The sequence below is a fragment of the Chenopodium album genome, chromosome 1 (genome assembly GCF_948465745.1).
Source record: "Chenopodium album chromosome 1, dcCheAlbu1.1, whole genome shotgun sequence".
NCBI classification, from domain to species: Eukaryota; Viridiplantae; Streptophyta; class Magnoliopsida; order Caryophyllales; family Amaranthaceae; genus Chenopodium; species Chenopodium album.
The window spans coordinates 33,232,398-33,250,058 of NC_137834.1; the positions used below are offsets into that span (position 1 = coordinate 33,232,398).

General features: G+C 41.3%; 1 long non-coding RNA gene across 1 annotated transcript in view; it reads left to right on the forward strand.

Annotated features, from left to right (window-relative positions):
* Positions 1-2,836: 2,836 nt before the first annotated feature.
* LOC145580775 (uncharacterized) overlaps positions 2,837-17,661 on the forward strand; it is a 67,503-nt gene continuing 52,678 nt past the window's right edge. The window contains exons 1-2 of the long non-coding RNA XR_014099594.1: positions 2,837-3,895; positions 16,875-16,940. This is a non-coding gene — a long non-coding RNA (uncharacterized LOC145580775). The remainder of the gene's footprint in view (positions 3,896-16,874; positions 16,941-17,661) is intronic.

Below are 17,661 nucleotides of genomic sequence, written 5' to 3' on the forward strand. Positions count from 1 at the left end.
TGGGGGAAGGGAGGGGGAGGTGTTTCGGCAGGTGGGGAGTGGTGGTCGGGGGGTGATGGTAGTTTCCGGCTGCGTTGGGGGTGTTTCCGAGTGAGGTCTGGTGGAAGAGGTGGGGGAGGGCTGGTTGAGGGGGTGGTTTGGGTGGGGGGCTGGTGGTTTAGGGGGAATTATGTTTTTTTTTTAATTTTTAAAGTTTTTTTTTTATTTTGGACTAATCATGTACTGACACGTGGCTTTTAAAAAAACATAAAAAAAAAAATAACCTTCTCAACAGGTAACCGGTCATAAGGACTGAAGAAAAAGAAACTCCCCCAAAGTTCGGATTATTCCAGAATAATCCAAAGTTGGGATTATTGTACCAAAATTGATGAAAGCTGGGATTATTTTTTCTAATTTTTCCAAAGAATTATTGTTTGATTTATTTTTTCCTAATTTGTTGAAGAGGAGCATTTATTTTTTCTTATTTCTAGAAAATTAGCAAATCAATCCAATTAAGATATTTTTCTACTATCAATTTAAACTACGGACAAGCATAAACAAAATAAATCTATAACAACAAAAAAAATATATAATTAATTAATCCACTATCCAAACAATTATTACTTCATCCCATTTAATTAGAAATGGGCAAAATTAAACCTTTATGTGTCTTACCTATGCAAGTTGCACTTATTTAAGCCAAATGAACAAATTTTACAAATAGTTGTACCTTGCTCTTTATTTTTTTTAAAGGATAAGGAGAAAGTTCTTAATCTCAACCCTCACTTTTTTTTTTTTTTGGTCCAGTATTTAGGGGTCATTCACTTTTGAGAGCGAGGAAGGAAAGGTAAGGGATCCACACCAAAGTGTCACTAGTGGGAGTTAAACCTCCAACCTTGAAGTTTCAAGGTACAATATTTTCCACTAAACCAAGATTAGATTGGTGGTTGTACCTTATTACAACCGATTATATGGTGTATTAGCTGTAAAAAAACGACCCGAACTGGTGAATCCGAACCGTTTCGAAAAGGAACCAAACCGCTAAGAACCTGTTATTTTAAAATATAAACCGACCCGACCCAATTTTTTTAAACTTGAAACTAAACCGATCCGAATGTTTGAGAACCGTTAATGAACCGTACCCGTTATCAAACCGAACTGATACAACCCGAAACCGAGAATAACCCGAACCAAGTAGCAATCCGACCCACTGTAAACCGAAACCGTTTAAACTCGACAAAAACCCGATAAACCCAAATCGTTTACAACATGAAAGTGGTTAGGACCGAATCGTTTATAACCTGTAATAAGTTATGATTGAATCGTTTACAACCCGTAATTGGTTATAACCGAACCATTTATAATTCGTAAGTCCGTAACCCGTTATGACCGTAGAGTTTTTTCTTTTTTTCTTTTTTTTTGGGGTATATTTTATCATTATTAAACAAAAGGATTTAATTTGAATTATGAAGTATTTAGATTGAAAATGTTTGGAATTTTGATGTCATTGAAAGTTTAATGCTAAAATATTATCGTCCGCTTACGAGTAATGGCTTATAAAACAATATATTGTATTAAAAAAAATCTAAATCAAAAGCTAACTCTACATCTGTTATTATTATTTAATCCTGAAAATCATTATCCATAAAAGGGACATAAAGCTAAACAAGTAATTAATACTCCGTATGATCTACTAGAATAACTAATTAAAGAATGTTGAGGATATACGAAAAGATATACGTTAACGAAACCCGTTTAAAACTGGCAATATCAGTTGTCAAACTGACTGAGTTCAACTCGAACCGATGAACCAATTACAACCCGACCCGATTAGGACCCGATTTGTTTTAACCCAAAACCCACTTTAAACTGATAAACTCGGGTTTTAAACCCACCGAATTTAACCCGAATCGATTATGACCCGAACTAATTATAACCCGACCCGAAAAGAAAATGTAAAAAAAAAAACCAAACCGAACCGAAATTATTTAAAACCGATCCAAACTGACCCGATAATAATTCAAACCCGTTAAAAATTGGCCCGTTACAAACTGATAAACCGAACACAAAATCGAACCGCAAACTCAATTGACACCCCTAGATGTATGAATCTATACCTAATATTTAAAAACACAAACCATCATGCCCATCATGCCACATGTACACTTTATTTTTCACCAATGCAATGCCATATGTCACCTCATTAACATTTTATTTAATTATTCCCCTTTCTCTTTTTTTTTTTTAAAAAAAAAAAAACTAGCTTTAATTCAATACATGTATGAATGTTGTTTGCTTCACTTTCCCTCAACTTAATATCTTCTACAATTACATTTAATTTTCACCCCTTTAATTTGTCTCCTTTATAACTATTTATTTTCCAATAAAAATATGGTTATAAAATAAAGATTAATATTGTATACATATAAATAACCCGTGCATTGCACGGGACAGAAGGCTAGTTAATCCTTAACCTATAAAAGCACCAAGACACTAAAAAAATGGGACTCCTTATGAACAATGTTCTGACTAAATTACCCCTGTATTTGTTCTTGGAATTCCTTATCTACAGTGGTGTTCCTGATTTACCCTCAAAAATTCCATGTGCATCATTGGCATATCACTGACCACGTGTAGGAGTGGGTGGAATTGCTCAAAGGTTGGAATGCTTATGAACAGTGTCAGGGCGAAATTACCCCTGTATTTTAGCCTAGGAACTCCTTATCTACAGTGGTCTTCCTATTTCGCCCTTCATTGTTTGCATGTGCACATAGGTGGTCCTCTTTTCCCTTACAGCGACACGTATTCCTCTTTCTCCTCTTACTTCAATTCTGCCTTCTTCCATGCTCACCTAATTCTCTCTCCTTTTTTTACTCGCAATTTTCTCTCTCTTCTTTCTCTTCTCAGTGTTTCTCTCTCTAAATTTGTGCGCAAAAACCCAGCAAAATGGATGAAGAAATGGAAATGGAGGAGGAGATAGCTCATGTTTATGATGTTTTTGAGATTGATTTTAATTGCGAGTTTGATGCGACTCGGTTCTTTGATTTCACTCGCCCTGAGTCTGAAGATAAGTTGAGATATTCTGAGTCGTGGTTTTCAAGAGCTCCTGTTTATTTTCCTCGTAAGTAGTCTTTGGTTAAACCAGATTTATATTTTTCGTTTTTGAAATGGGGTTTTCTTGGATTTTTGAAAGATGGTGCATTTTTGTTTGGGACTTTGGGTTTATGAAATTCATGAATTGGGAAATGGTGGTGGAAAATTTGGATGTCTTGTTATGTAATTTAATGGATTAGGATGGAAATTAGTGATTGTTGTTGTTGCTTTTTTTTTTTTTTTTAAATTTCTTAATTTGAAATGTTGCTGCTTGAATTTATGAGCAAAATTACATACTTGTATAATCAATTTGTTGGATTATTTCCCTCAAAAAAAAATTTGTTGGATTATAGCTCAATGTAGCTTATGAGTTCAGAACAAAGGTATGTCTTTTGATATTCAACTTCCAAATCTAGGGTTTTGGCCTCTAAACCAAATCCAACTTAATCTAAATTCAATTGCAGAAGACGCCTCTTCCATCAAATTTCAGACTGCTGATTTCATCGATATGCACATCGCGAGGTAGACAGACTGTGATATTATTTGATTTTTTTCATGTGTTTTTTTTTTTAATTTTTATTTTTGTTGTTAAGCCTTACTGTGGGATTCCTTAAATTGTTTGAATTATTCTGGTGAAGGTTTGAGGGTCTATATGTCCTTCAATGAATCAAGGTTTGATAAGAACGAGTCACGGTTTAGAAAACCAAGCGGTGGACGATTTGGTAGAGGCTCTTCAGCAAAGGAATTTTCTTAGCAGGCGTGGAAGAGGTGGCGGAAGCAACCCCACTACCATCACTGCCCCTCCGGATTTGAACACTCAGAGGTATAATATTGGTAATTTGAATTACAGTTTGTTTAGAGTGTTGGGTTTCTTGTGATTTGTTGGGGCATGTTATTACTCTTGGTTACACTTGTGATGAGCTGATGAATTGATTAGGATTTGGTGATTGTCATAGCATATTAATCAAGACAACATTCATGAGAAAGTGTGAGGTTATAACAAAAAAAAGGGTGATTTTGGGGGGTTGGAGGATGATTGATGTTTGTATTATGTTCATTGTAAGTGATTAGTGAATTAAAGGGTGGCAATCAATTTCAGTTATTTGTTTGTTTAGCTAATTAATTTTTGCTTCCAGTTATTTGTTTGTTTAGCTATTAATTTATGCACCTGTTCCTGCTGAATTCTACTTCCATTAATGTCCGAGGGCTGGTAATGGTTTACCGTCCAATTGCTCACCTACACAGCCAATACAGATTAGCTAGCCCGGGGGTTATCCGGGAATAACCACTCCGATGCTAAAGTCAGTACCTTTGTGAGAAGAAAGTGAAAGAAGACAGAGAAAGTGTTTTAGAGAGAGAGAGAGATTCTACCTTTGAAATGAGGATTTGCTTGGGTATTTATAGAAACACAACCAAGCAGGTGCCACCTATACAGATAGGTGGCACACCGACCTTGTAAATAGCAGGTGCCTACGCGGCACCAAGCAACTCTCCACGTGTCAGAGGGACATGCCGCGTTCCGAGAAGCAGCTCTCCACGTGGGAGAGACTAATGTCGGTAAGGACTTGAATTATTCAATGATTAACGAGGGCTTTAAACTACACAACACTCTTTTACCGGCATATTATAGATGCTACCGGTATATCCCGTATAACTAGCCCCCCAAGTGAGGACGTTAGTAAAACTGACATGCTCACTTGCGATGGAACACGGTGCTGGAATGCACAATATGCCATACAAGAATGATGAGAAAACCAAAAAATCTACGATTTGCCCCCCAAGTGAGCAAATTGACGATAGTACTTTGCTCACTTACTGAGCAAAATGCCGATAGGGCTCGGCTCAATTAAATACGAAAAAATCTACGATTTGCCCCCCAAGTGAGCAAAATGACGATAGTACTTTGCTTAATTACTGATCAAAATGCCGATAGTACTTTGCTCGATTAAATACCAAAAAATCTACGATTTTCCCCCCAAGTGAGCAAACTGACGATAGTACTTTGCTCAATTACTGAGCAAAATGCCGATAGTACTTTGCTCGATTAAATACGAAAAAATCTACGATTTGCCCCCCAAGTGAGCAAACTGACGATAGTACTTTGCTCAATTACTGAGCAAAATGCCGATAGTACTTGGCTCAATTAAATACGAAAAAGTCTACGATTTGCCCCCCAAGTGAGCAAACTGACGATAGTATTTTGCTCAATTACTGAGCAAAATGCCGATAGTACTTGGCTCAATTAAATACAAAAACCAAAAATAGGAGTTAAAAAGATTTCACACTTATTTGAAAATTTCTTCCCTAGGATTTGGCGGGAAAATGTAATAAAGTAATGGGGCACGTGTCAGTCATCGAAGTAGGGTGTTTTTGAAAAGGCGTTTTATTACAGCCGTTGGATTGCATGCAGTAAATGTCACATCAACCGCTTCATTTGGACAGTATAAATAGCGAATTTTGTACTTTTGACCCTTCATTTCCCTTGCGAAAAAATTTCGAAAAATTTCTACTTCATTTCGCTCGTAGTACGCATATATTTCTGCGATTCAGGGGTCGATTTGTCAAAGGTTTGTTCAGTTGTGTTATGACCGGTGTTTGTAAACGGAGGACACTTAATTCCTGAGTTACGCTTTCAAGAGTTGAGTTCAAAAGAGGTAAAAAACCCTAACTTTCTTTTTGATTTCTCACTGGTTTGTGGTTAAGTAGATTTTGCGTTTATTTCATTATTTGTGAATGTCTGGTTCTGGAATGCATCCAAATACGGGTAAAGCCAATGAGGCTGAACTCTGTACACCCTTAACTTCTGCAGAAGAAAGAGAAGCTTATTACCGCCATAAGTTTCTGGCTGACGCCGAGAAGGCTTTGCGTCCTACCAACCCCGATATTCCAGAGGACATAGAGATTGCCGATGTTGAGCCTAATAGCGTTCGTTATCATTTGAGGTCAAATTTTGATTTATTTAATCAATACGGCACTAATATTGACAGGATGCCGAGAACAAAACATACCAGTTACCAACGTGAGGTTGGTGAGAGCAGTAGACCCTCTGTTGATGAAGAAGTTGATGACCCTGGGCATGAAGTTTCGGATATCCGAGAAGAAGATATCCGGTCAGTTGAATATAGCCTAGAACGGCAAGAAAGTGGGGGTGAAAGCGTCAGTAATGAAGACGATGCAGAGGGATCAGAAAAGCTTGGGGAGGGAGATAATGATGAGGAAGAAGACGACGAGACCGACGAGGAAATTTCTGCAGACTTCAATCTTGCTACTCAGATCGCAGAAGAAGAACTTCTCAACGAGGAATACGACTCAGATCAAGATGATCCAAAGTATCTAGAACCTCAAGAAATTCCCAACAGCTATGAAATAACTGAGTCAGTTGTGGATCCGGTATGGTTGCAGACAGCCACCGAGAAAGAGTATTGCCAACATGGCAAACACTTCTACCGTCTTCCTGACGGCTACGAACTAAGACTACCAATAGAAGGTCAAACGGCTTTGGACTGCCCTGCCGGCCACATTGTTGTGTATGCAAAACATTTAGAATTTGGTTTACGGTTTCCACTCCATCATTATATCGAAAAAATATTCAGGGCTTGGAATGTTTCAATTGCACAGTTAACGCCTCCAACCATCCGAAATATAGTGTCTCTTGTCTGGGTCATGATATTTATGGACTTTCCCCTTACCCTGAACTTATTTCGGAGATTGCACTGGATAAAGAGAGATAGCCAGTCACTCGGATGGTGGTCCCTTTTTACGCTCCCGGTAAATGCACAGTGTGGCAAAAATTGACCAGTTGCAAGAACTGGAAGAATGAATTTTATTTTATGAGTGTTCCTGACGATTTTACCGTCCGTAGGACATTTCATCACCCACACAGCATGTTCGAGACCATACGGTCGAGAGCGTTAGGAACGATGGAGAAAAAAGCTTTTAAGTGGTTTAATTGTACATATGGTAGTGCTGGTAAGAAGAATAAAGTTGTTCCGGGGGTGTGGTTGCCCCATTGTAATTATATACTGGGCAACGCCCCTCTTTCTCATGTCGGTCTCTGCCATACCGATGCTTTTGGTATGGAAACATTTATAAATTATATACATTTGCTTATATTTATCTTTACTGTAAGTTAAATGTAGGAATTAATTTTGATAAGTGTTTTGCCTGCTTATTCTCTTACCTGCCTGCGTGTATTTTACTTACACTTGTTTTAACGCCCAAGTTTACCTTCACGATATCGGTTTATTGACGTTTATTATCGGTTTTTCTTCCGCCAGGTATTGACAAACTTGACTTCAGCCGACTAGGGTTGCACCCTGACGGGAGAGTGAAGCAACAGTGCCCGGATCGGCCAAAGAAGTCATACGACACCCTTCCCACCTTCGCCACCAGAGCCCTGAAAAGAAAAAGAACGAGACGACAAGATATGGCTCCTACCGAACGTGCTACCAAACCCCGCACCCTAGCTGTGAAAAGGGGTGGAGGGAATGCGTCTAAGAAGAAGTCTGAGTCCTCCGACTAAGAGCAACAGAAAAGGCAAAAAAAGCATGATAGTGAGGTGGCACCCCTCGAAAAGGATGCACAAGGGACCTGGCCGGAAGGGGTGGTTAATTTGGAGGACGAGACCGAACCCAATCCGCCGAAAAAGTTGACGGTCACCTTAAGGGACCCGACTGTTCCTGGGGCCGGCAGTAGCGGGGCCAGAACCGACCAGCTGGCCAACATCGACAAGCCTCCAAACAAGGAGACTCCAGCGGTCCTCTCGACGCGCTCTAGCGGTCCCAGCAAGGGCGCTTTCGTCCCTGCTCTTGTCGATGACTTCATCGAGATTCCGCATGTTAGGATCCCGAAAGAGGTCGCCGAGGAGTTTGTTGTACCTTTCGGTGCTGCCGGTGACCCATGGCATCCCCGAATCAACGTTAATCGTGGGGAGTCCGTTCTCAGTGACGACCCTAGCACTGGCGGGAGCATGGGGTGGAGGATGCTCAAGGACTTGGAAACTCCAGCCGACAGGCCTGCCAATCGCGTTGCTTCTCCCTGCGGCCAACTGATGAACAATATGCTCCGGGTAAGGCAGCGCTCTTACCTGCAATATTAATTTTATAGATACGTATTTATTTCTATTTTACATTCTCTGTGTTATTTATATATCGACATATATATATATATATATTTTATATATATATATATATATATATATATATATATATATATATATATATATATATATATATATATATATATATATATATATATATATATATTTTACTAACGGCAATTTCTGTTTATCGTCAACTAGACCGTCAATTCTGCTGTTGAAGTGGTACACATGTACCAGCATTATCAACGTGCCGCCGATAAAGCTGAGACCAAGCTGAAGAAGGCTGACGACGCTTGTAAACTCGTCATCAAGAAGCGCGATAAGGTTAAATCTGACATGAAGACCTTGCAAAAGCAAGTGTCTGAGCTAAACAAGAAGTTGACGGACCAGGAGCAGTTAAAAAAGAAGGTTGTCAGCCTCGAGCAGAGTCTGAAGGACAAGAGGGAGGCTAAGGCAAAGCTGGCCAGCAAAGTTGAAGAAATGGAGCGTGATAAGCCGGGAGTCAGGCGCCGAGCGGTTAATCGGTTCATGCAGACCGACCTTTATGCCAACTTGCTGGTTGACCGGTACACTGCCGGTTGGGTCTCTGCGCATTGTTGTGTGTGCAAAGCAGAGGGGTGGGATTCGACGAAATGGCAGGCCGTCAAGAAGGCTTTTAATGAAGAAATGAACCACTCTCCTATCAGCTATGAGAGTCAGTACTTTGACGAGCTCCCACCGCATGCTGTGATAACAAACTTAGACCCACGCAAATTTCCAGAAGAAGAGTTCGATTACGGCCTTATCAGTAGCCCTGTTACCACTCATGCTGGTAAAGATGGGTCTGCCGGTCCCTCCAACAAAGACACTGTGAAAGAGCCCGTTAACGCGGCTAAAACAACAAAGGAGGCTGACAAGAATTAACAAGGAAGGCAGTCATCGTTGGGCTTTTATGTTTATGTTTGTCTGTATCTGTTTCTGTGCTCAAACAATTATATTTGTCTGTATCTGTGTATGTCTGTATTTAAAACAATTATTTTTGAATAATTAGTTTATTTACTTCTTTACCATAATTCTTACTGTCGTGCGTATTTTGTTTATGCTATGGTCGTTACTTACCTTTTAACTAACACTTAATGATTGCATTCCTTGAATCGTTTTTTAGTTATTCTCTCGGTTTTTAACACGAATTTACGTTTTTCGGCATTTCAAAGTTACACTTTTCGGTATTTTATTTGTAAATAAAATTTTGGAAAACCAAATAATGCCTACATTCAACTTTGTTATCGGTATTTTCAAGTTACACCGTACCAATAATAATTTGTTATCGGTATTTTCAAGTTACACCTTACCAATAATACTTTGTTATCGGTATTTTCAAGTTACACCTTACCAATAATACTTTGTTATCGGTATTTTCAAGTTACACCTTACCAATAATACTTTGTTATCGGTATTTTCAAGTTACACCTTACCAATAATACTCCCCGAGTTTTTCAGCAAAATTTATTCGTAAACAAATTTTTGGAAAACTCTGTAATGCCTGTATTGAATATCGGATGTGAAACATGCCGAGATAAAGTATCCAACCTTTGTCAGGCTAAGCAAAGGCAGTGGATCAGACCGCACTTTCAACTCCCCTTGAGGTCCATTATTATTTTATTTCATTATTTTTCCCTCACTTGAACGACCGATTCAGCTAGCTAGGCTGTGATCAGATCGTATCGAAAGTAGGTAGAGTGATTGTATTTCATAAGTATTGAAATAGGTTACAATGCCAGTAAATGCCATAAACATACGTATGACAACATGTCATCAAAATTTATACTACATAAAATAGAACACATTTAAACTTCACATGAAATACTTCTTTAACACACTAGCGTTCCAAACATTCTTCAGGGGTACTCCTTCGAGGGTCATTAGCCGATAAGACCCTTGCCGAAGTGTTTCATATATTTGGTAAGGCCCCTCCCAGGTTGCAGTAAATTTACCCTCTACGTTCCCTTTGTCGGTTGCGGCCGTTCTACGCAGAACTAAATCACCATCTTCCATGGGCCGATAATTGACGCGCCGATTATAAGCGTGGCTCATTCGGTTTTTGTATGCCGCAGATTTTATGGCAGCCGTCAGCCTCACTTCCGGTAGAAAATCCAATTGCTGTCGAAGCAACAAATCATTTTGACTTTCGCAGAAGTGTTGTACCCGAAAAGTAGGTAGTCACACTTCCGCCGGAACCACTGCCTCTAAGCCGAAAGCGAGGTTGAAAGGAGATTCCCCCGTATTTTCTCTTGTTGTCGTACGGTTCGCCCACAAAGTCTCAGGTATCAGATCCGCCCACAAGCCTTTAGCGTCTTCTACTTTTTTCTTAACTGCCCCTAGTATCTGCTTGTTAGCGGCCTCAGCCTGGCCGTTTGACTGCGGGTGACATACCGCCGCATACGCAAACTTCACTTTGTATATGCTTAGAAAGTTCTTTACCGGGCTACAGTCAAATTGTGATCCGTGATCAAACACCATTGCTGTCGGCAATCCGAACCGTGTAAAGATGCTTTTCCAGATGAACTTTTTTACCTCATTCGCTGTAATCTTTGCTACCGGTTCTGCTTCTATCCATTTGGTGAAGTAGTCTATCCCCATAATAAAAAACTTACGGCCACCTGTTGCCGATGTAAACGGCCCGATAATGTCCATTCCCCACTGAGCAAATGGAATTGGGTTAAGAATAGGTGTTAAATCATTTGGAGGTTGATTAATCACCGGCCCGTACTTCTGGCATTTATCACATTTTTTAACGTATTCCATGGTATCTGCATTCATTGTCGGCCAATAGTAGCCCCGCTTCATTGCTTCCAAGGACATTGACCGACCCCCCGCATGATTACTGCAATCACCCTCGTGTATTTCTTCTATCAGTCTTGCCGACTCATAAGCTGTTATACACCTTCGCAACGGTAACGAAAACCCCCGTTTATACAACAAACCTCGGAACATGATAAACCAGACGCTATCTTTCTGGACCTTTCTTGCCTCCGTCTTATCGGCAGGAAGGACATTATGTACCTTGTAAGCCAAGATATCGTCATACCATTCTCGTCCCGCAGTTTTACAATATATATCCTTAGGAGGTTGTTCATCAATACTTATTTCTTTCAAAACCTCTACCATAACCGTCCTCTCTAAGTCATTGAAGCTTGAACTTGCGAGTTTAGCCAATGCGTCTGCCTGCGTGTTCATTGCTCGAGGAACCAACTTGATTTCGAAATATTTCAGAACAGATGTAACACTCTTGAGTTTTTCCAAATATGCCGTCATGCTCGGCTCTCGAGTTTCGTAAGTGCCATTGAACTGATTTGCTACTAGTTGCGAGTCAGTTGTCATCTCAATACGCTTTGCTTCCGCAGATATGCATAGTTGTATCCCTGCCAACGCTGCTTCATATTCTACCTCATTATTCGAGGCTTTGAACTTGAACTTAACAGCATACTCGAACACATCTCCCTGGGGAGAGATCATAATTACTCCAGCTCCTGAGCCGGTTGAAGCAGACGAGCCGTCAACTGATACCTTCCATGTGCCGGTACCATCCTCCTCTTCATAATAAGACGTTTCTACAATGAAGTCAGACAAGGCCTGGGCTTTGATTGATACTCTTGGTTTATACGTAATAACATATTCAGACAATTCAATCGCCCATTTAAGCAGGCGGCCAGACGTTTCCATCTTCTGCAAAGATTTCTCTAACGGCTGATTCGTTAAGATATCAATTGCATGTGCATCAAAGTAAGGACGCAACTTTCGTGCGGCCACAACTACTGCGTACGCGATCTTCTCTACTAACGGGTACCGTCTCTCGGCAGCATTTAAAACGTGGCTCACGAAGTAAATTGGCAGTTGGGTTTTTTGCCATTCTACTAGGAGCACCGCTGCTACCGTCTTTGCTGACGCGGAGATATAAAGCTGTAATGTTTCTCCTTGTTCCGGCCTTGCGACGGTGGGTAAGGACCTCAAGTGATTTTTCACAACCTTAAACGCCTTGGATTGGTCCTTCCCCCATTCAAACAGCTTGTTTTGACGCAAGATCACGAAGAACGGTAAGGCCTTATCAGTTGACTTGCTGATGAATCTCGTTAACGCGGCCATTCGACTAGTGAGCTTTTGTACATCTTTTATGCACTTTGGTTCTGGTAAACTAAGAATCGCCTCAATCTTATCGGGGTTAGCGTCTATCCCCCTATCGCTCACCATGAACCCGAGAAACTTTCCTGACCGAACGCCGAACACACACTTCTCTGGGTTTAACTTCATCCGGTAGCGTCGAAGAGTTTCAAAAGTTTCTCTCAAATCAGCGACGTGATCTGTAGCCAAACGGATTTTCACAATTGAATCATCCACATACACTTCTACATTCCTTCCTTTCTGGTTCGCAAATACCTTGTCGACCAGCTTCTGATACGTAGCCCCTGCATTTCTCAATCCAAACGGCATAGCCCTGTAACAAAAAACTCCGGAATCGGTAATGAATGCCGCCTTGGTTCGATCTGGCTCATATAAGCTGACCTGATGATACCCGGAGAAAGCGTCCATGAAGCTCAATAGCGCGTGACCGGAAGTTGAATCTACCAATCTATCTATCCTCGGCATGGGATAGCAATCTTTCGGGCAGGCTCTATTCAAGTCCTTAAAAGTCCACGCACATTCTCCATTTCCCTGACGGCTTCTTTACCATAACCACATTTGCTAACCATTTGGGGTATGTGCAGGGTTCGATAAACCCTGCCGCTAGCAATTTATTCACCTCCGACTGAATAGCCTCCATTTTCTCTGTTGAGAATTTCCTTTTCTTCTGTCGAACAGGTCTTGCTCTCCTGTCGACATTTAGCTTATGTAATATGACGTCGGGATGTATCCCGAGCATCTCGTCTGCCGAGAAAGCGAATACGTCAGCATTTTCTCGTAACAATTCCACCAAATGGCAGCGCGTGTCGACATCCATATCGGATCCAACACGCACTACCCTACCGGGGACCCCAGGCTGCAATTCGATCTCTACAGTTTCGCCTCTTGGGGAAGGACGTGGCGCAGTTACCGGCCGAGTATCAAAATTCTCCATAGCCAAGTCATGTGTTGAGGGAATTCGTTCTCGCTTGGCTGGTGTCTGCTCACAAGTTAGCTGTCGGCCTGGCTGCTTCAGTGCTGAAACATAACACTCTCTTGCCATAGTTTGACTACCCCGTACGCGCTCTGTCGTTCCCGCGTTGGATACATACACCATTGTTAAGTGGTACGTTGAGACCACAGCTTGCATGTCATGAATTAAAGGCCTACCGACAATGGCGTTGTAAGCGGATGGCACATCAATCACCAAAAACTCCGCCATGACATCTCTTACTGCCGGACCCTCTCCCATTCGAACCTGAAGAACTATACTACCTTCAGGTCTTACCGTTGATTCGTTGAAACCTATCACGGGGTAAGACACTGGCGTCAAGTATTTTCGACCAATCCTCGTGGCATCAAAAGCCCTAGCAAACAGGATATTTGCGGAACTTCCGCCATCAACGAGTGCCCGCTTGATATCTGCTCCATTTACCGTCAATATCAGCACCAACGGATCATCATGAGGGTAAATTATTCCCTTAGCATCCTCCTCCAAAAAAGATATCGAAAGCATGGAAGAAGGCCGAGGTCGTTCCTCTACGCTCAAAGCGTTCACTAGGTGCCGGTATTCCGATAAACTCTTCTTCACCCCGCTTACGGAACCCCCATATACTGGTCCTCCCGTAATAACATCGATTGTTATTTTGCGCCCTGTCGGATTACCTCCCTGTCTGGATGTTTCCGCATGATTCTGCCTGTAAGTATCATCTTGCATTGATGAATCTCCGTGCTTTCGGTACTCGGTTTGCCTAGGCTGTGAATTTTGCTGCCAGCTGGAACCTGCTTGAGTACGATACTGGGATAATCGCCCCTTCCTTATGAGATCTTCAATGTTCTCTTTTAACTGAACACATTCTTCAGTGTAATGACCAACATCTCTATGAAACATGCAATATTTCTTCACGTCCCGGCCCTTCGTTATCATCGGTGCCGGCCAACTCCAATCTTCTCTATTCTGGTTTATTGAATATATTGCCGCTCTCGGGGTGTTTAACTGCGTATAACTACTATATCGGCCCAATCCCCTTGTCGGTCTTCCAGATCTCTGCTGGCCTTGCGGCAGTACCCTGCTTACCCCACCCATCTGGGCATTTGGGCTATTATCACTTTGCCTTTTGGAGGGCTCTGCTGACAATATCTGACGGCTCGTTTTCAGCAGTTCCTCACTTTTTATGTATTCATGAGCCTTGGCAAATGCTACCCCTAAGTTTGGGAAAGACTTCCGCGACATATATTTTTTGAAATCGTTGTCACCCAGCCCATTCATCAACGCCATCACAGTAATTTCTTGCTGCAATTTTGGTATGGTGTTAGCCTCGTTATTGAAGCGTCTAATAAAATCTCTGAGCGACTCCTCCTTTCGTTTCTGAATAGCCATGAGCTCGCCAGATTCCTTTGTCTCGCACTGTTACTTATGTACTGACCTGTGAACAACTCCACCAGGGTCTCAAAGCAGTCAATTGATCCCGGCTCTAAATTGGAGAACCAATCCGAAGCTGCGCCGGTAAGAGTCGTAGGGAAAACTTTACACCACACAGCATCGGTGTCGGTATATAGCAACATGTGACTCTCAAAAGCAGCTACATACCGCTTTGGTTCCCTCTTACCGTCATACGTACATGACGACATCTTTATTTTCTCCATTTGTTGGTCAAGTACCTCTTGCGTGAACGGAGATATTCTGGGCCTGATGATCGCCCTGGCTGCCCGCCTTTCCAAGCCACTGGAAACCTCATGCCGATCACCCCACCTGGGCGCCTTGCGTGAGTTGGCGCTCAGCCGATATGGTCTCTCGGCCCCGGCTTCTTGACGGTTGTTTCTGTCCCGCGTGATTGAACTGACTCTCCAGGTTCACTATCAGCGGCTTTGTCGGTACATCACCCCGCATTTCCCCATGCCGTTAACTCGGCTTCCTTTCTTTTCTTAGACATAGCCCGCATGACCTTGGTCGTTATCTCTAGCTCCTCCGGGGTAAACTCTTCCAAGGGAACTAGGGTTAATGCTCTATTATGGTCAGGCGTTATGGGCATGTTCGTTGTGTTACCGTGAAGGAGATGAGTTTCATCCTCGACCACGATTTCTGGTAGTACGGTTTTATTGGTGTTAGCATTAAAGACACTGTTATCATATTGCCGGTTATCAACTTCCGGTACTGGTACTGTAGTTTCCTTACTTCCTTCCATGACTGTGAGAGGTCCTGTTGGACGATAGAAGTTATTACTATCCCCTCCTTCTAGCGCCAATTGTTCCTACTGAATTCTGCTTCCGTTAATGTCAGAGGGCTGGTAATGGTTTACCGTCCAATTGCTCACCTACACAGCCAATACAGATTAGCTAGCCCGGGGGTTATCCGGGAATAACCACTCCGATGCTAAAGTCAGTACCTTTGTGAGAAGAAAGTGAAAGAAGAGAGAAAAAGTGTTTTAGAGAGAGAGAGAGATTCTACCTTTGAAATGAGGATTTGCTTGGGTATTTATAGAAACACAACCAATCAGGTGCCACCTATACAGATAGGTGGCACACCGACCTTGTAAATAGCAGGTGCCTACGCGGCACCAAGCAACTCTCCACGTGTCAGAGGGACATGCCGCGTTCCGAGAAGCAGCTCTCCACGTGCGAGAGACTGATGCCGGTAAGGACTTGAATTATTCAATGATTAACGAGGGCTTTAAAATGCACGGCACTCTTTTACCGGCATATTATAGATGCTACCGGTATATCCCGTACAGCACCTTTGTGGGATTTCCAGCAATTCAGTTATTGGAAAAATGGATTTGGGAGGACTAAATTGTTTGTTCCCTTTTTATGATGAGCCGCTTAGTTATCCGTAGGTCTATTGTTTTGCATGCTGTGTAAGAGTGTTTCTCTTTTACAGCTTCTGCTGAAGTTTTGGGAAGTGGGATTAAGGTTTTAAAAAAGATTAATCTACTGTTTGGTTTGCTCAAGTGTTGGGAAGTACGATTAAGGTTTTAATTTTAAAAAGATTAATCTGTTGTTTGGTTTCAAATCAAAACAAAATCAATTGGTTGTTATTTCTCAAATAAGTATGGCTCTAATTGTAGAATTGTTAATGTAAGAGTGTTTCAGATCATTGCAGGAACGTAACCGCTACGTATTTTGCAGTTTAATTATGTACTTTCAGCCTACTTTGCAACTTGAATCTTAATTTAGTTGTCCCACTAGATTCAAAGATTTTGGACTGAATTATTGAAGTATAGAATATATGGTAGGATATTTCATGAATATGGACTTTTTCCGGTGATTAAATTCACAAACTTAGAATGAGGAACGTAGCGGTTGGTGATATCATTAGTAGCATCAAATGGGTATTAGTCATTGTTTTTTTTCCAAAACTTAAGGAACTTTGTCTACTATTCATTTTTTGGCTCCTTGATTTAATAGTATTAGTTTGTCAAATAGCGTGGTTTATACTATCATTTTTAATTAATGTTGCTTCATTTCAGTATCCAACATTGTGACTTTTGTTGGTCTAAATGGATGAACAAAATTCCTTTATCTTTGTTTGCTTATTTGGTTTTCCTTTTTTTCTTTTTTTTGGCAGCATTGAGGCAGCTTCTGCTGAACATCCCACCACTGATGTCTTTATCCAATTTGTGACTTATATAAGGTTAATTTCAGTCATCCTCCGTCTATTACTTTTTTGTTACTAAGTTGATATGTGCTGTTGTAGACACCCATTTGTGTCTCCCCAAAACCAAACTCAGTGATGAGTACCTTTCATGTCGAATCATAATCGAATGAAGCGAAAGTGTGGAAGGTTTAGTGTTGCGGATAGTTTTAATTTCTTTTCTCTTCTCTCTGTTTTTGAAAACTAATTTTTAAGAAAACAGTCAATCCAGTTTCGTGGGTCCATGATATGGGTCCAATAGTAGTGTAGTTGGATGGGGCTTGACAAGAGCTTTCCAACAATATATTATAAGCCCAATTCCGATTAATATTGAGGAAGTTATGGCCATTTTACTAAACTGGGCCCGGTTAGAGCCTTATATGCGGCCCAATGATCTAGGGGAGGGCCTAATATAGATTTATCATTCCTAATGCAATTAGGAATGGTTTTAGTCTTCTAGATTCTTCTAGAAGGTTCTTTTCATTCCTAATTCAATTAGCATTGATAAATTGACTTCTTGTTGACTTTTCAGAGTTTTAATCAAAATCAAATAGCATTTTCGAGGAAATTATATGATTTTATCCTCCAGTACGGCAAACTTATCTGATTTTTGAAAACGCGTTAAAACCAGGCTTGGCGCTTGACTCCAGGCATTGGCGCCTGGAACCAGTCCTGGCGCCTGGCGCTAGCCATTGGCGCCTGGCGCCAGTGTTGGTGCCTA